Source organism: Silene latifolia, chromosome 6, assembly GCF_048544455.1.
Source record: "Silene latifolia isolate original U9 population chromosome 6, ASM4854445v1, whole genome shotgun sequence".
Taxonomy (NCBI): Eukaryota; Viridiplantae; Streptophyta; class Magnoliopsida; order Caryophyllales; family Caryophyllaceae; genus Silene; species Silene latifolia.
This window is the reverse complement of record NC_133531.1, coordinates 130041560-130062145: the sequence shown is the minus strand read 5'-3', so window position 1 is coordinate 130062145 and position 20586 is coordinate 130041560. Positions and strand designations below refer to the sequence as shown.

Below are 20586 nucleotides of genomic sequence, written 5' to 3'. Positions count from 1 at the left end.
GTGCTTGACGGTAGGAACCGTTTCGGGAGGGATGAAGTAGCAATCGTGAAAGATCTCGATTCCGGCTAACTTCCTCTCGAGATAATGCCAAGGTTCGGGAAATCCATGAAAGAGCTCCGAACTTCCTTCTTGAACGAAGTATCCGTTTAAGGTAGGGAGATAGGGCCTCATTTGGACTCCCACGTGCTTGCGGTTTTGGACTTGGGCCATCATTTCGAGGACTTCCTCTTTTGTAGGTTTGTACCCTAGTCCAAGTGGTATCCTTGTTGAGTTGCCTTTCTTGTGTGGTGCGAAGGTATTCTTCCGAATTGGGTTCAAAGGCATTCCAGGGAAGTATCCCTGGAATTTGAGTATGTGGTTGACCACCAAGTTGGAGTAGGGATTATAGTATAAGGGTGCCAACTCACTTTCTATGACATTTACACTTTGGAAGCCTCCAAGTTCATATATGGGATCCGTAAGGACTTGATTGTTTGATTGCTTCTCGATTATTGCCTTGATGGGTGACGAAGTGATCGTCACTACTTTGCCGTTTAGTGGGATCTTGATCTTTTGGTGGAGGGTGGATGTTACCGCTTTGGAAGCATGAATCCAAGGCCTTCCCAAAAGTATATTGAATGAAGCTTCGATGTCCACTATTTGGAAGTTAAGCTTCCGTTCGATTGGTCCCGTGGTTATGGTTAGGTTAGCAAGTCCAACCACTTTTCGTCGTGTACCGTCGTATGCACGTACACCTTGATTGGTGGGAGTCCAATCCGACTCTTTCATGCCTAGCTTGTATGCCGTTTTGAGGGGTATGACGTTGACTGTGGAGCCATCATCTACCAAAGTCATTGGCACATTCTTCTTTAGACAAATGACAGTGATGTATAGAGCAAGGTTGTGACTAGCGCCAAAAGGTGGCAAGTCTTCATCTGAGAAAGTAATAGGATTACTTAGCTTCGGTGATTCTTGGAAGACCAAGTTGACTACATCTTCAGGAGTGGAGTTATGTGCTACATTCAATTTGGCCAAAGCTTGCAGTAAAGCTTGGCGATGTGGAAATGAGCTTGCCACTAGTTGCCAGACTGAAAGATCAGCCTTGGTCTTTTGTAATTGCTTGAGCAAATGATCAGTGGGGTCATCTTCGTTGTCATTTGGTGTGATGACGTTGGTCGGACCGTTTTGAGTAGTGCTTTGATATGGGCGACCCGAACGAGTTAGGTGATCCACATCTTGGTCTTCACCATTTTGGACTATTTCCTTGACTACGGAGTTTTCAATGAGATATTCGTCTTCATCATCATCGGCCCAAACCCCATTGATTGCAGCTAGTTCCCTCATTCTCATGATGTCACTTTCTAGTCGTATGATTTGATCGACTAGTTTATCAACCACGGTGATTACTTCTTGCATAGTGGTATTTGGAGAGAAGATCAATGGTACACGTTCTTTAGGTATTGCATTGGGATTGCACAAGGTCGTTACCATATTTTCTAGTTCCCACACTTGCCTATCTACATTCCTTGCCCATGTGATGAAGTCGGAAATGGTTGGGGAGATAGTGGAGTAGAGCCTTTCTTTCTCAATTGCATGAATTTCATTTTCGGTGGGAGAAATGAGGTGTGAGCAATCTAAGGTAGATTCATCACTTGTAATCACTAGAACTCCAAGAGGATTCTGAGTGTTGTTGGGCTTACCTCCTGGTGGTATTGGGAGTCGACCATCTTCGATCATATCTTGAAGCACGTGTTTTAACTTGTAGCATTTTTCTGTGTCGTGTCCTTTGCCCCTATGGTACTCACAGTAGGAATTTTCATCCCAGAACTTGGATTTCTTTTCGGGCTCGGGAGTCGGTCCGATGGGTTGGAGTTTACCTTGCTTCATTAGCCTCTTTAGAGCGTTGGAGTAAGTATCCCCCAGGTTCGTGAACTTCCTTGGTGGGCTAGTTTTCTTGGATGGCTCGAGAAGGTTAACTTCATCGGTCTTGCTAGTAGGGCCGTATGAACGACTTGTGGACCCTTGATATCCTCGACCTACCGTTTTGGACAAGAGTCCTTTGCGGATGTCATCTTCAATTCGTGTCCCTAGTACGGTTAAGTCCTTGAAAGTCTTGATGTTTTGATATCTCAAATGGTTGGCATAGATAGGTTTGAGATTATCCACGAACTTCTCCACAAGAGTAGCCTCATCCGGGCGTTCAACTAGTTGAGTGCTAGTCTTCCTCCACCTACTTAGGAAGTCGGTGAATCCTTCTTTGTCATTTTGGGTAAGAACCTCTAGAGTACTCATGTTGACTTGGATCTCGGCATTATCCGCATATTGTTTCGAGAATTCGATCGCGGCGTCCTCCCAAGTAGCGACCTTCTTGTGATCTAAAGTGTAGAACCATTGCTTCGGAATGGTGTCAAGAGATGAAGGAAAGATCCTTAAGAACATCTCGGGTTTGATGCCTTTGATAGACATGTAATCCTTGAAGGCACGGATGTGGTTCAAAGGGTTCTCATGTCCCTTGAACTTAGGGATATCCGTCATGCTAAAGTTAGTTGGCAATTTGGAATTGACGGCTTCATACTTGCGATTGTTTTCCCTATAAATGTCATCCCCCTTAAGGTACATCAATTGTTCCTCTAGGTATTGGAGCCTTTTCTCAGCCGCAGTCGTCCCTATGATAGGATTCTCATCTTTAGACTCGTCATCGGAAAAACGTAGTACTTCACCTTTAGGGGGAGGCAACCTTCCCTCTACATCAAAGATACGGCCTTCGATAAGTTCGAGGCGGTCATAGGTTTGTTCTTGAGTGATTTGCATTTGGGCTAGCGCGGCTAGGATTCGATCACTATTCTCTTGAAGTTGCTGGAGATTTGTTTCATCGCTTGATCCGGGCATCTTGGAAACTGGATAAGAGATCGGCGACGAATCAAAACACGATCGACCATTTCGACGCACTTGCTAAAAGAAGAAAAGTTTTGACTCGTGAAGTGGGTGTGTGCCACTTGTGTTGAGTGAGTTCTGAAGAAAGACAAGGTCTTTGAAAATGTGTGTCCTAGTCAACTGTAGTGTAGTTGTAGGAGTGGACTCGAAGTGAGGTTTTGAAATGGGCTTGTGACCCGAATTTTGACACGACAGAGTTTCGACCGGATTTTGCGCTAATTAAAGGCCCATTTTTCGAAATTCTTGTTTGAAAAAGGATTTGATTTTTTTTTGAAAATTCGTCATGGTTTTGTTTTAGAAGTGGTGATCACGTAGGGTTTACACATTTATACAAGCATTATAACGGGATGCTGAGTGCATTTAGAAGGGTTTTGGTTTAAAGGGTGGGTTGCCATACCGAACCATCAAACCCAAAGTCTGTGGAGAGGCTCGTGCCAAACAAGAGTAAGGCCGATTCCTAGCCCATTTCCTCAAGTAGTGAAGGCCCTTAATACAAACAAGAGTAAGCATCATGGTATGGATGACGTCAATCGCTATCCATCCTTAGGCCCAAATAAGAATTAGGACCGTTTAGACGGGACGATTGGTCGAATGGGTTGGGTTGGGCCTAGGAAGGCCGAATTAAACGGTCTAGGAAGACCGAGTTATGAAAACCGACAATTGTCTTGTACAAACTATTCCCTAACCTTGTTCAAGTTTCACCCTTTTGGCTACACGTAAGTGTATTATCCCCAGCGGAGTCGCCAAACTGTGGACAGCGGGCCGCCCACGGGGGCGCTTGGTGAGGATCGAAAACAAGCGTTTGCATTTTGTATGGAGTCGCCACCAATTTTTATGGGAAATTGGAACCGTTCGAGTACCTCGTGTCATGTCTAGACACAAAGTAAAGACATGAACACTAAGCAATCGTTACCCTTAGCATTCTATGTCTAGAATGACTCTCGTGGATGCGAATGAACACGGGTGTTCACAGAGATCTGGAGTAAGGGGTGAGGGTACGTATTAGGAAGCTCTTTTGATCGAACACCTAATCCCGCCCGCCTCGATAGCGGCCTCTACTAATGATTAGGGAAGTTATTCGTACTTGATATATCGTCGGCTATATGCATGCAATGCAACATCCAAGTTTTAATCCTAGCATGTGAGATTTAATACTAAGTCGGTGGACACATAATTTAGCATACAATTGGGTCGAAGTAGGATTTAATGCTCATTTACATGTGAAAGCATACAAATGATAATAAATATAAATTACAATAATGAAAAGTACAATAATTACAAAGGCATAGGCGATTTATGTCGAAAATACCTTTAAAACGGATAGTTTGAGAAAAAGAATAAAGGAACAAAAGAAAATAAATAAACGAACAGGAATACGGATGATATACGGATATTAGTTAGTTAATACGTAGCCTAATTGATTATGTCAAGGCAGAAAAGGAGTTCAGAGGCAGAATTCATCCTGGAACAGACGCGGCAGATCGCGCCCTCGGAAGAGCGCGACGACGCCGCGCGTCTGCTCAAGGGTGAATTCTGGCTGTAGCTTAATCGCAAACCGTTAATGTCGATTGGTGATTTTAATGATGGATTGGTAATATTTACTCGGATGAAAGTGATTAATAGGTTAATTACATGTGAATGATGGTCATAAAAGCAATAAAACACGGATGAGACGGGATATAACGAATTAATTACATGATGAAGCGATGTTAATGAATGAGTCCTCTGTTGAAATCAATTGACTAGTCTAAACATGATGAATGTACAACGAGTATATGACAAACATGTGAATAAACAAACGAAAACTATATCAATGGTGAATTCCAGAAGTTCAATACGGTTAAATTGAATCTCTAAAATCCGGGTTTGAATTTAATGATGAAAACCCGTAAATATGGATTATTTAGGATTTAAGTCGGACTTGTGATGATTGAACATATACTAATGATGATGATTATAATATACATGCGATTATTAAACTATCATGTGAAAGAATCAAAGAACAAACAAATACAAATCAAACACGAACAAGAACGAATTACAGAGGACGAAGAAGAAGAAAAGAAGCAGGAACTGCGGCAGCCTCACGAAGAGGCGCAGCAGGAACTGCGCTCCTTCAAGAGGCGCAGCGATTCTTTGCGTCTTTTCTCGACGTCTGTCTACTGGAAATCCGCAAAAAAAGGTTTTAAAGACGGTTTTAGAAAGCGGTTTTAATTGGTACTTTCGACATAAATCTTACAACGATGATATGATAATTAAAAAAAAATACAATAAATAAAAGAGAGATTACACCCTCAGACTTACATGTTGATGAAACGAGATGAACTAAGATATCGACTAGTGATGCTCGACGCGAATGCAAGAAGAGTGCCCTCGTAAGAGGAAAACGATTGATTAATTAAGTTGATTAAGTGTAGTTGGTCAAATTGGTCGATCATGCAACGGAGAGGCTGGTACCCGGAAAGATCCGAGCTTACGTGGTCGGAAGTCCAAGCACGTAGGCGCCAATTAGTAAGAACGAAGTCTAGAATGCAAAGGGAGAAGAGAAGGGCGGACACTCGCGTGAGAAATATGAGGAACGAAGGCTCCTATTTATACTAATCACGCGGAGGAATAGGGTTTCGGAGACTCTTTGGAAGTGAATCTCGGAAAGATATGAAAAAGATACGTAAATCATGCAAAGAAGGGCACGGGAAGAGGCGCGGCACCACTGCGTCTCTTGGAAGAGGCGCGACACCTCATCGCGTCTATTCCCGGAGATTTCCTCTGGCTTTGAAGAAAGATTTCCGCGTTTGAGTTATGGTAGGACGGAAATAATTCGATTATCTTATGAATATTACGGGATATTATTTGCCAAAAGATAAAATTTGTGAAATATGGAATAGAAATATCCTAACATTCCGAAACATTCCGACTCGGGATTTAACAGATTATCGAAAAATGGAGACGGTTTTTGACCCGACTCGAATGTACTCTAATTATCGCCAAAACGACCGTATCGGGACGTAGATGACAATTATGAGGTCGACATTAATATTTGAGCAATCACTTGACGATAATCTTACGAACTGTCACAAATCGTTCCGCGAATCAAACATGCGGCCCAATCATCACCGGGTGGTTTGCGGGAGGTGCAGAAATGAGGTGTCTACACCTGTTCTCCATCAATTCATCAATCTTCACCGTCTCCGTCGGTTCGAATATCTCACCAAACGATGCCGTATTATCATCAGTATTACTGTTCATTAAGCTAACAAATCCTCCTGAAAATAACCTAGGGTTATACTCAATGTCTGGAAACCGCAACATTCCGTCATTAACAGAGGTTGATGTTGCGGCGGCGGTTGCGGTTGTTGAGCTTTCGCTGCTGGACGGCGGTTGTTGCGGCGGAGTTCGGCGGCGTTTGCGGTGGTTAGACTTACGACAACCACCGCCAATAGGAACATTACGGAGAACACCGCCGTGAGTCCAGTAACGGCGACAGTTTTTGCAGAAATGGCGAGGTTGAGAGAGGTTATAATTGTTGTAGTAGCAGAATTTAGTGTTAATGGAGTCGCAACGTGGACAATTCAATGGTTCGTGGTTGTTGTGAGGGCGTAATCGACGATCAACGCGAACGCCACCGTGAATGCCGCCGTTGACGGCGGTGGAGGCAGCAGTGGCGGTGTTCATTGGAGTTTAAGGTTAAGGTTAGGGTTAGGGTATGGAGGAAGGTGAGGTGAAGTGAGGTTGAGTTGTGGTGTGGAGTGTTGTTTTAATGGTGATGGTGCTGAGTGTTCACATGGAAATTGAGTGTTCACATGGAAATTGAGTGATTTCGACCTACCAATAAGTGTAGTTTGATGCAGAATAGTAAATTTCTGTAGAACTTAGGTTTAACTTTGAATTGTCCGATTTAGAGTAATTTGATGCTGAAATAGTTGCTAGTATTTGGTGTTAGTTTTGATGCAAACAGTATGCAGGAGAAAAGACGCAAACAAAGAAAAAAATCAAGATATTTTCCTAGTTTGCTGCACGTAAAATTGAGCACGAGAAATAGAGTTTTTGCTATCGTATAGAAAGTAGTTCAGGTTGCATTGTAGTCTTATATCCGCGACATTCTAAGCAATCGACATTATGTAGCGTTTGATAGACTTTTTAATGACTTTATTTTGCTAATGAGAAATTAATTGATGTAGTAACACATTTATGGCCATTAAGGTGACGATAATGAGAAATAAATCATTTCATTTCTCATTAGCTACTTACCCGTGAGTGTTATAAGTGATAAGAGATAACCTGTTTTGCTCTTCTCCTGATTTTGTGAATCTCGGTCCTTATGTTGTGAATCCTATAGCTTGTTTTGTGAACCTGTAAGATAATTTTCTAAAACTTGGTCATTGTAGGTGGTAGGAATCACCTATTTTGTTCTTTGCCTTATTTTGTGAATCTCAGTCCTTGTGTTGTGAATCCTAGAGCTTGTTTTGTGAACTTGTAAGATAATTTTCTAGAACTTGGTCACCATAAGTGCTAGGAATCACCTATTTTGCTCTTTGCCTTATTTTTGTGAATCTCAGTCCTTGTGTTGTGAATCCTAGAGCTTGTTTTGTGAACCTGTAAGATCATTTTCTAAAACTTGGTCACCATAAGTGTTAGGAATCACCTATTTTGCTCTTTGCCTTATTTTGTGAATCTCAGTTCTTGTTTTGTGAATCTCAGACCTTGTTCAGTGAATGGTAGGGCTTGTTTTGTGAAACTTGGTCATCATAAGTGGTTAAAGTCGCCTATTTTGCCCTTTTCCTTATTTGGTGAATCTCAGACCTCGTTTTGTGAATCTCAGACCTTATTATGTGAATGTCAGACCTTATTCTGTTAATCTTAGAGCTTAATTTGTGAACTTAGAAACTAATATTCTTAAATTTTGTTATAAGTGATAAGAGATAACCTGTTTTACTCTTCTCCTGATTTTGTGAATCTCGGTCCTTATGTTGTGAATCCTATAGCTTGTTTTGTGAACCTGTAAGATAATTTTCTAAAACTTGGTCATTATAGGTGTTAGGAATCACCTATTTTATTCTTTGCCTTATTTTGTGAATATCACTCCTTGTGTTGTGAATCCTAGAGCTTGTTTTGTGAACTTGTAAGATAATTTTCTAGAACTTGGTCACCATAAGTGTTAGAATCTCAGTCCTTGTGTTGTGAATCACATAGAATGAGGGCATTCTATGTTTGATGTTTTACAGCTTAGTTTCTATTTCAGGAACTTTATAGTAGAATTTTTTGTTGTTACTTTTTAGCTTTTTTCCTTATTTGGTGAATCTCAGACCTTATTTTGTGAATCTCAGACCTTGTTCAGTGAATCTGAGAGCTTGTTTTGTGAAAGCTGGTCATCATAAGTGGTTAAAATCACCTTTTTTGATCTTTTCCTTATTTGGTGAATCCCCGACCTTATTTTGTGAATCTCATACTTTATTCAGTGAATCTTAGGGCTTGTTTTGTGAAACTTGATCATCATAAGTGGTTAAAATCACCTATTTTGCTCTTTTCTTTATTCGGTGAATCTCAGACTTTGTTTTGTGAATCTCAGACCTTGTTTTGTGAAACTTGGTCATCATAAGTGGTTAAAATCACGTTTTTTGCTCTTTCCTTATTTGGTGAATCTCAGACCTTACTTTGTGAAACTTGGTCATCATAAGTGGTTAAAATAAATGGGGGTATGATTTTCTTTCACATTCTTTCAAGATGGAATGAACTAAAGTGGCACATATTCAAAAAAACCGCAATTAATTTTGCTCCTCAACATGAAGGTGGAAAAAGATAAGGGAACAATTCACATGATGAAAACTAGTGGAATGATTTAATTATTTTAAAACCAATTAGCTCAAATGGCAGAGCGTTGTGCAATGCACAAGGTGTGGGTTCGACTCCCATGTTGGTTATTGACTGCTACTGTTACTTCAAAGCCTAATTGGTATTTCTCTAGTGGACTTTTGGGATGGTGGTTCAAGGGTATACTGTGTCAGAGGAGATGGCTAGTCTAAATCTGATATGGCCTTTTCTGTCATGTCCAATTGCACCCAATTTAGATAATTTCTAACATTGACTTTACAAAGGACTCAAAATTGTAATCCTTTGCTCCTTTAGTGGCTCTGCACGACGTTTTGGCTTATGCACGCCGTTTGTGCACATCTAAGTTTGAGCTTCTTCTACTCATCCTCAATTTTGCACATCTGAGTACGGATTTGGCTAACTCATCCTCAATGTTATTGTATTTAAGTTTAATACACTAGATTCTTAAATTAACTAGGCTATATGAGATTCGAACTCATACCTTTGTGCAAATCGTGTGCAAGATTTGCACATGCTCTCCCATTTGAGCTAATAGCCGTTAAGATATACGAGTACATAACAAAGATCAAATAAGGGGAACCTTACGCTAATAGCCTTTAGATATGCAACAATGAAAAGTCTTTGCCAAGCTTAACATCCCGGTTTAAGGAGTTTCTTACAAGAATGATGAAAACACCGCCACGTTTATAGTATGCAAGAAGTTAAGTGTCCATGATAGCAAAACATTTCTGGTAGAGACAGTATGTAATCTGGTAAATGGCAGAAAGTGTCCAATTTTGCAGAGCTGGTAATAAAATGGCTTCCAAGACTTGACCATATACACAGTGGAGTAGAGATAGTATGTATTCTAAACCAGTTTGGTAGGAAGAAGCTGAAAATGGTGAAATGACAATAATTGGAGAGTAGTAGCTAAAAATGAGACACGTATAAAAGACTCAAGTTGAGTGGATTTCACTTATTCGCTACAAGTATCCATTAAAACTAAGATGATATCATGACTTGCAAATCAAGCAAATGCTTCTGAAAATCACCAGGAACCACAAAATCATAAAACTAACTAAAGAATGCAATGACTGAGACGTGAACTCAAGGACAATCCTCTTTTCTTACATTGTGAATCTGATACATTGTTTTGTGAATCTTAGAGCTTGTTTTGTGAAACTAGAACGTAATATTGTGAAACTTGGTCATAAGTGGTTGAAAGCACCTATATTCCTCTTTTCTTATTTTGTGAATCTTAGACCTTGTTTTGTGAATCTTAGAGCTTATATTGTGAAACTAAAAGGTAATATTGTGAAACGTGGTCATAAATGGTTGAAATTATCTATTTTGCTCTTGTTCTTATTTTGTAAAGCCTAGACCTTGTTTTGTGAATCTTAGAGCTTATATTGTGAAACTAAAAGACAATATTGTGAAACATGGTCATAAATGGTTGAAATTATCTATTTTGCTCTTGTTTTTATTTTGTGAAGCCTAGACCTTGTTTTGTGAATCCTACGGCTTGTTTTGTGAAATTAGAAGGTAATATTGTGAAACTTGGTCATAATTGGTTGAAATCACCTATTTTGCTCTTGTTCTTATTTTGTGAATCCTAGAGCATGTTTTGTGAATCGTAGACCTTGTCTTGTGAATCTTAGAGCTTATATTGTGAAACTAAAAGGTAATAAATGGTTGAAATTATCTATTTTGCTCTTGTTCTTATTTTGTGAAGCCTAGACCTTGTTTTGTGAATCTTAGAGCTTATATTGTGAAACTAAAAGATAATATTGTGAAACGTGGTCATAAATGGTTGAAATTATCTATTTTGCTCTTGTTCTTATTTTGTGAAGCCTAGACCTTGTTTTGTGAATCCTACGGCTTGTTTTGTGAAATTAGAAGGTAATATTGTGAAACTTGGTCATAAATTGGTTGAAATCACCTATTTTGCTCTTGTTCTTATTTTGTAAATCCTATATTTATATTTGTTCATCTATATGAGACTCGAACTCACATCTTGCGCAATAGCACAATGCTCTACCTTTTGAGCTAATAGATGATAATAGTCAAAAAATTATTTATGTATTAACAAATAACAAACCTATTTATATTGTTCTCATTTGATTTTCGTCATGCACAAATGTAGACTACCGTAGCCAATATCTTCAAATATATGAAACTGTGTACAACAATATATCTGTCAAAGTTCACGCCATTTTACCAGTGTCCAAATAGTGATGTAAATAGGATAGAAGGAGTAATCTAGATAATAAAGAAAAATTGAAACCTTTGTCGATGTAATTATGACAGGGACTGCGGAAGTGTCGTCGACCTGTAGAAATTCGTCATCACTGACATCGATTTATGATGCCTTTCTTGCTGATCTCACTTGAAGAACTAGCATCAGCAGCAATGACCTGAGCTCTCGTGGTACTCCCGTGTCGCTAAAAGCAGCCTGCGCAAACACAGGGGTTTAGTCCATTAGGCTGAAGCTCCATTACTCTCTAACACCTCAATAGATGTAACGATAGTGTTGGGATTGGTATCACAGTGACAACTGCGATGGATTTGATTCAATATACTTTGTATACTACTTCAAGTTCCTTTTTTACCTGTGCAGCTAAATAGCCAGAACATGAATTCTCCGAATGAGGAAAATTCAGACTGGCAAAAAAAGAATTAGTCATCAACTTGAAGCAAATCAATATTACATCGCTGTAGGAGTGGGATACGAGGATAGCAGTTTAACAAGCCCTATTCTATAAATTACAGCACTCAACAAGCCCTAGGATTCACGAAACAAGGTCTATGATTCACAAAATAAGAAAAAGAGCAAAATAGGTGATTTCGACCATTTTATGACCAAATTTCACAATATTACCTTCTAGTTTCACAAAACAAGCTCTAAGATTCACAAAATAAGGTATATGATTCACAAAATAAAATAAAAAAGAGGAAAATAAGCGATTTTGACCATTTATGACCAAGTTTCACAATATAAGGCCTAGAATTCACGAAACAAGGTCTATGATTCACAAAATAAGAAAACAAGCAAAATAGGTGATTTCGACCATTTTATGACCAAATTTCACAATATTATCTTCTAGTTTCACAAAACAAGCTATAAGATTCACAAAATAAGGTATATGATTCACAACTTAAGAAAAAGAGGAAAATAGGCGATTTTGATCATTTATGACCAAGTTTCACAATATAAGGCCTAGGATTCACGAAACAAGGTTTATGATTCACAAAATAAGAAAAAGAACAAAATAGGTGATTTCGACGGCCATTTTATGACCAAATTTCACAATATTACCTTCTAGTTTCACAAAACAAGCTCTAAGATTCACAAAATAAGGTATATGATTTACAAAATAAGAAAAGAGGAAAATAGGTGATTTTGACCATTTATGACCAAGTTTCACAATATAAGGCCTAGGATTCACGAAACAAGGTCTATGATTCACAAAATAAGAAAAGGAGCAAAATAGGTGATTTCGACCATTTTATGACCAAATTTCACAATATTACCTTCTAGTTTCACAAAACAAGCTCTAAGATTCACAAAATAAGGTATATGATTCACAAAATAAGAAAAATAGGAAAATAGGCGATTTTGACCATTTATGACCAAGTTTCACAATATAAGGCCTAGGATTCACAAAACAAGGATTCACAAAATAAGGTATATGATTCACAAAATAAGAAAAAGAGGAAAATAGGCGATTTTGACCATTTATGACCAAGTTTCACAATATAAGGCCTAGGATTCACGCAACAAGGTCTATGTTTCACAAAATAAGAAAAAGAACAAAATAGGTGATTTCGACGGCCATTTTATGACCAAATTTCACAATATTACCTTCTAGTTTCACAAAACAAGCTCTAAGATTCACAAAATAAGGTATATGATTTACAAAATAAGAAAAGAGGAAAATAGGTGATTTTGACCATTTATGACCAAGTTTCACAATATAAGGCCTAGGATTCACGAAACAAGGTCTATGATTCACAAAATAAGTAAAGGAGCAAAATAGGTGATTTCGACCATTTTATGACCAAATTTCACAATATTACCTTCTAGTTTCACAAAACAAGCTCTAAGATTCACAAAATAAGGTATATGATTCTCAAAATAAGAAAAATAGGAAAATAGGCGATTTTGACCATTTATGACCAAGTTTCACAATATAAGGCCTAAGATTCACAAAATAAGGATTCACAAAATAAGGTATATGATTCACAAAATAAGAAAAAGAGGAAAATAGGCGATTTTGACCATTTATGACCAAGTTTCACAATATAAGGCCTAGGATTCACGCAACAAGATCTATGTTTCACAAAATAAGAAAAAGAACAAAATAGGTGATTTCGACGGCCATTTTATGACCAAATTTCACAATATTACCTTCTAGTTTCACAAAACAAGCTCTAAGATTCACAAAATAAGGTATATGATTTACAAAATAAGAAAAGAGGAAAATAGGTGATTTTGACCATTTATGACCAAGTTTCACAATATAAGGCCTAGGATTCACGAAACAAGGTTTATGATTCACAAAATAAGAAAAGGAGCAAAATAGGTGATTTCGACCATTTTATGACCAAATTTCACAATATTACCTTCTAGTTTCACAAAACAAGCTCTAAGATTCACAAAATAAGGTATATGATTCACAAAATAAGAAAAATAGGAAAATAGGCAATTTTGACCATTTATGACCAAGTTTCACAATATAAGGCTTAGGATTCACAAAACAAGTTTTAAGATTCACAAAATAAGGTATATGATTCACAAAATAAGAAAAAGAGGAAAATAGGCGATTTTGACCATTTATGACCAAGTTTCACAATATAAGGCTTATGATTCACGCAACAAGGCTATGATTCACAAAATAAGAAAAAGAGCAAAATAGGTGATTTCGACCATTTTATGACCAAATTTCACAATATTACCTTCTAGTTTCACAAAACAAGCTCTAAGATTCACAAAATAAGGTATATGATTCACAAAATAAGAAAAAGAGGAAAATAGGCGATTTTGACCATTTATGACCAAGTTTCACAATATAAGGCCTAGGATTCACGAAACAAGGTCTATGATTCACAAAATAAGAAAAAGAGCAAAATAGGTGATTTCGACCATTTTATGACCAAATTTCACAATATTACCTTCTAGTTTCACAAAACGAGCTCTAAGATTCACAAAATAAGGTATATGACATTAACCATATGTAATTGTCAAAGTTGTCTACACTATCAAGTGCCATTGTGTCGACTAAAGGATCAAAGCACAGTGAATATACCAACCTGATCTGTAAGGGCAACTATACAAGCTGTTGAGGAACCTATAACTTTAGTGTTCGCATGAGCTTTTTCCAGAACTTTTGCTGGATCAACTGGGCCCTCTTGCTCTTCTTTTATAGCAGCTACAGAGTTTGACATTTGTAACCGAGCGTAAAATCCTGCATCAACACCAACATCAGCCCAGCCTCCGACACCATCTGCTACTCCAATAACTTGTTTTTCTTCACAAATGAAATGAGCATCCTCCCCTCCGGTTTTTAAAACTTATCGGGATGTGGTAGATAGCATGAGCCTGACTTGAGCTTCAAGGTTTTCTGACCAGCATTTTTACTTTAACCAACAAAAAAAAAATATTGATCAAATTGAGAAGCATTTTGGTATACAGCAAAGAACTTGTGAATATCTTATGTCGGACTGCTGGTAATGAGTATGACAAAAAAGGGAATGAAGGATGAAGGTATCCAATAAGAATGTCTGATCCAATAGCTTACATTTGTTTTCTAGGTATGTCTTGTGATCTTGTCTAGTGTAAAGAAGATCTGTACACCTAAAAAAGATCTGTACTAAATTTTTTATAAGACTAGTGTATTTGTATTGTATATTACAGAGAATATAATACAAGGGAGAATTATGTGCCTGAAGGATTAAGAAACATATAACTCAGCCTTTCCATCAATGAAAAGGCTCATAAACTCTTCACCATCAATGGTCTCCTTCTCAATAAGGAGCTGAGCGAGCTTATGGAGGATGTCGATGTGGGTGGTGACAATCTCCTTTGCTCTTTTATATGCAGTCTCGTCCAACTCCCTTACTTCTGCATCCACAATGTCTGCTGTAGCCATCGAGTAATCTTTCTGACTCGGCCCCATCTGCATTGACAACACGCGTTAATGTGAAATACTGGTTGAATAAATTTGTACGGGTACAAATGTACAATATTCAGGTTTTTGTTGCCTTCATCGACAAACTTTTTATCAAAAATCAAAAGGATGGTTGAAATTTTTTACCGATTGGCCCAGGAATGGATTACCACCCCCACCACCAATTGTAACTTGGCCAATTTTCTTGCTGAATCCGAGCCTCTCAACCATCTGCCTCGCCACTCGTGAAACTTGCATGAAGTCATTTGATGCACCTGTTGTTACATTGTCTTCGCCAAATATTACCTCTTCAAATGATCCTGTAAAATGAAATAGGGGTTAATTATAAAACCAACATTACATTATATGGACTACACATTCGGTAAACAAAGTCATTCAATACCATAATCGAGACAATTTTCATTTGGGTCATTTAGAAGTAGCCAAGAATATGGCTCCATGCGATGTGTGAATCTGAAAAAATTATGCTTGTGGCGTCCTAAAAATGTGTCATTCTTTAAAAAACTTAGAAGGGGTTTTAAATTTTTTCAGCACTGATTTAGAGCAAAATACATCAACAAAATTTGAATGGTATCCCAGGACAATTAAAGAAAGCACCTTGATTCCTCAAACTAACACTGGCTCTTCTGCACTTATAGCCACTAGTATCACCAAAGAACACGGCAGCTGGCTTCGCAAAATCACAACATTCTCACACCCTGTCATTAATCCATCGACATATATATCTCCAGAAACCGACTGCGGCCCTGAAGCAGCCATCACTACTTTCCTCAAACTAGGATATATCACCGGAAACTTATTAATTTGATGGCTACTATATAACCTTACCCAACTACTTCTCTGAGTAAAATTTCCTGCCTCGAAATACGAATGAGCACCCAAATTCCTCTTCTCCCTAAATTTAGCCTGACTAATTACAGCTCTTCGTAAAGGCAAACTGCAAATTGAATTAAACTTAGATAGCGAAATCAATTGCATATTTCAAACCTTAATTACGAAACATCTGCAATCTATATTACCATAAACCCTTACACCAATCTAATCCCATTTCAAAACAAGTCAATCTTCCAGCTTCAATCACATTAACAAACTTATATAATCAAAGATACGGCAGCAGCAGCAGCAACAGCATAATACATAGAATGTTCAGTATCAATCAATAAGCAAGCTAACAATTGATTCAATAAATTCAACGAATAAAATCGAATTTAGACAGGATAAATACATGATTAACAAATAAGAAAAGAGGAAAATGTGAAATTAGCTGACCTAATTGGGAAATGAGGTGAAAATGGAGATGATCGGCGTGAATCGATGGAGAAAACCCTAGAAATTGGGGAAGAACGGAGTTCACCGGAGGCAGTGACCGGAACTATTTATCTATTCGAAATTAAATAAGTAGATCGAAAATTAGTGTGATGGATGACAATGGCGGTCGAAGCGATTATTCGAAATTTTATTGCGTTTCAGGATGACAATGGCGATCGAAAATTAGTGTGATCGAAAATAAGTAGATGAAAATTAGTTACCTAATTTCAGGATGACAATGGCGGTCGGAAAGCTCAGTGATAATGGCGGTCGAAAAGCTCGCTGATAATGGCGAACATGGAGCTGAAGATGGAGGAGCTCGGTTGAAGATGATGAATTGTAGAGAGAGAAAGTGGACGAAGTAAATGAATTGAGTAAATGAACTTAAAATGTGTACGTTAGTTAATTAGAATTATATAGGGGACACGTGGCAACATCTGGTGTGTCTCTAATTTTTAAATCCAATGGTTTAGAAAAGGTTCAGCCGCCTCACTCTAAGAAGGGTGCCTCACATGATTCAATTTCTATATATATATATATATATATATATATATATATATATTAACGGAACACTTCTCATAAATCTATCATGCCCCATTACACATCAAACATTATATTCTTATACTTTATAATCAACCATCACACAATTCACATAACCATCATCCTTCATTTCACATCTCCCACCTTCCACATACATACACCCACCAATTCACACCACATGTTATTATATTGATATGCAAACAAGAGAATAACACATAACGATCCCGACACGTACCCGATGTGACCGGTTCAAAATTGTAGGGCGAGTTCGCGACTTTAGGACGTCTCCCAAGTCTTTGCATTAGCTCCTACAACTTCTACCCCGGGTTCATTTTATTTTGACTCCCTATGTTCATTAGGTTCATTGGTTACAGGTTTCAGGATCGTCGCTCTGATACTACTTTGTGACACCCCCATACTCCAAGTGCCTTACCAGGACCACTTAAGGTATGAAATGTTGGAAATCAATATCTCTTTGATAACATATTCATATATGTTTCAAATTAATTTAGTCATAAAATTAATTACGAATCTTATGCATGCAAACAATAATGAAATTAGCGAAGAAATCGTATTCTCACCATTTAAATTTCGGTTCAAATGGGCACAAGAGAGATCACCTTTCTCTCTTGTTCTTGAGCTGATAATGATGGATGATCCTCCAAGATCCCAAGTATAGAAATCCTCCTTAGATTGCACCCAAGACTTACCCTTAAACTAGTATACTAATTAACTAGATTAATATACAAGTATCCTTAAAATGATTCTAATATAATTATTACTACTACACTAGTAATGATATTTTTGATATTAGAAATAATGAACAATCACATTTTTGTGTCTCCAAAACTTGTTGAAGAATTAGAGAGAAAATAAGAGCAAACTTTTTCAAGAAGTTGTGAATGAATTGTATTATTGTGAACAACAAGAGCTAAGCCTTGTAGCATCTCACGGTTTGAAGAGGCAAACCGTGCCCTTGAGGGGACAAGAGTTCATTGCCCAATACTCCTTTTGTGTGACACAAAGCAAGGAATAAAACATTGTAGTATGGGTTTGATATAATAATTAGCCAAACCCATAATGTTTATATGATAAAATAATTCAATTATTCACCATCAATTCCTATTATACGGTCCATTTCTCTTAAAATGGACTACCATTTTATTTTGTCAATTTGTCATTTGTCACACAATATGTCACATGTAGTATTTTACATGTTATTAATTAATTTAATGCATATTTATCCCATAAATATCATTTTACGAATTAATTAAATTACATACAATAATTGACTAGTGATTCCTGATCACATAAATAAAATGGGTCACAAAATTATAATTCACAACATCTTGTAATTATAATTAACCATTCATTCTTATCTTTATTGTTTCTCAAACAATATGCTATTTTAGTAATAAAACATTTTATCACTAAAATGAATCTTATTTAATCCCATTACAATAAGATATTAATTTCTCTCTCACAAGTAAATTGTTCACTTTTAAGGAATTGATTACCTCGTATCGTCATACAATTAATCAATTTATCCATTAAGGGAATTGTCCTTTAGGTGTGACCTTAAGGGATCAACTGACCACCACCGTCACACGACAGTAATGTCAAACTCTAGTCAGCCAATTATTACCGATTAATGACGGTCAGTCGACTTTATAAATAATCATCCCTCACGTATTCTTTATATGAGATTTAATAATGATATTTAAATCTTGTGATCGCACTATTGTTGAGGACACATTTCCCAACATGAAAACGTCACCATCTCGGTTACCCGAGGCAATGATAATCATAAGACAATAACGAAATATACTTAAAAGTAAATACGGTTTAAAGTGATTACATGTCAACTCCAAAACTGTTAAACTGAAATACAATGTTCTCAAAACAGTTTACTGATAAAACTATCAAACTAGAAAACATTGTCTGACACAGCGGAAGACTTCTAACTGCCACGTGATGACTCATCCCATCTATCCCATACGCGTCACCTGCTCAACAAATGCTCACCATCCCCGAATGGATTACCACAGTTTTTAAAACAATTAACGGGATCAGTACTAATTATATACAACAAAGCCACAACGAAACAAGTACATAAACAGCTCAACAACTCTCCAGTCTCCATAACCAATCTCCACACAACTGACTACACACTAAAGTGCGTAGTCCTGCCAGGGTACCCATCGCAACAAGTACTCCACACCGCCAGTGGAGCACCGCAGCCGTACCCACCAAATCTCCGCTCATCGCCACTGAGCGATAAACCCAAGTTTCCTTAATGTGCACATCCCCTCACGTGGTAGGTTCCACAGAGGGCGAACCAAGGGTGTGATGCCACTCCCGCAAGTGACTCCACTCAGCCAGGGACGCGCCCCGAAGATCACAGACTGTCATACAACAATAATTATACTACACTACCAACAATCACCAAATCAGAATCCAATGCCAATACAATATACAACAACAACAGTAATCACCAACCACACTTATGTAATTAATACCGAGTAGGGAAAACCCTACCTGGAAAGCAAACAACGACAGACGATCAAGCAGCTAAATCAGAATCTCTCCTAAACGAACCCTCCTCCTATACACACATACATATTATCACTACCATAATCACATAAACCACCGAACCCCCAAATCACCCAATTAGGGTTTAACCAGCATTAACAAAACAATATAAAAATGATATGTAGAGCTTACCCACGACGCAAGGATCACAAAGGTGTAAAGACTAGCGAAATCCGACACTTCTAGCTCCGGGATTTGTTAACAATGCGATGACAATCAAGTTAAGTAGCTTCTTTTCTTCTCAATTAGGTTTTAGGATCATTAAAAGTTTTAAGAAAAGTGACGGAAGTCTTTTTTATACTAATCTCGCATTATTAACAAACCCCGTCAAAACTTAGCCCGTAAACCACTTACTCGATCGAGTAAGACACTTACTCGATCGAGTGCCCCTTACTCGATCGAGTCCCCAACTTACTCAATCGAGTACCCTACAGGCAGACTACTGTTTTGCGTAAAAACATACTTACTCGACAGAGTAAGCCCCACTCGATAGAGTACCCCAAGACACATAAAACCGTAGTATTACAGTGCCTAAGGAGGAAGATATGCTTTCATCAACCATTTCATCAACCATTCCTGAGAATACAGAGCTGTTTCAGGAAGAAGATATCATCCAAATTGAAAAGAAGAAGCGGCTCTCATCGAGGTCCTTTCTCGCTAGCAAGGTTTCAGGGGTTCAGTTCCAGTTTATTGTGTCACACACGCATTCATGCAAAGAGTTTAGACGGGTGGTGGATTACTCACATCGATGAAACCGAGTGGTTCAAGCTAGTGTTAACTTAAGAAAAAGAGCTTTGTTTTTTGTTGGTTTTTCTTCCGTCCTTTGCAGGTACACTTGGAATGCAGCACTTGCTAGAAGGGCTAAGAGAAAAGAGTGTCAATTTTTTCCATTTTGACGAACAATATCATCCTCCTCTAAAAAAGTGTCGTCTTTTTAGTTTGGCTAGCTACTCTTATATCTTTAGTGCGAGTACCTGGGTTTCTAGTAGTCTAGGTGACTCAGGTGCTCCTACGTTTGTTTTGTAAGACGTTTTTTCTTTAAATCACAGTTTATTGTTGTCAAAAAAAAGTTGATTCCCAACGTTTGCACCGTGGATATGTGCAAGAAAGTCAAAACTGGATATGTTTCTACTTTGCTCCATGTCCTTTCGTTTCTCTGTCATTTCAATCAACAATGGCCATAAAAGGTACCCATTATTCCCACCATACTTTCATCATCATCATATGTCTATACCAT

General features: G+C 37.9%; 1 long non-coding RNA gene across 1 annotated transcript; it reads right to left on the bottom strand.

Annotated features, from left to right (window-relative positions):
• Positions 1-14576: 14576 nt before the first annotated feature.
• On the bottom strand, positions 14577-15196 carry LOC141659006 (uncharacterized). The gene is made up of 2 exons (XR_012549559.1): positions 15036-15196; positions 14577-14897 (listed from the first exon to the last, which is right to left on the bottom strand). It is a non-coding gene; the product is annotated as an uncharacterized LOC141659006 (long non-coding RNA).
• Positions 15197-20586: the final 5390 nt, after the last annotated feature.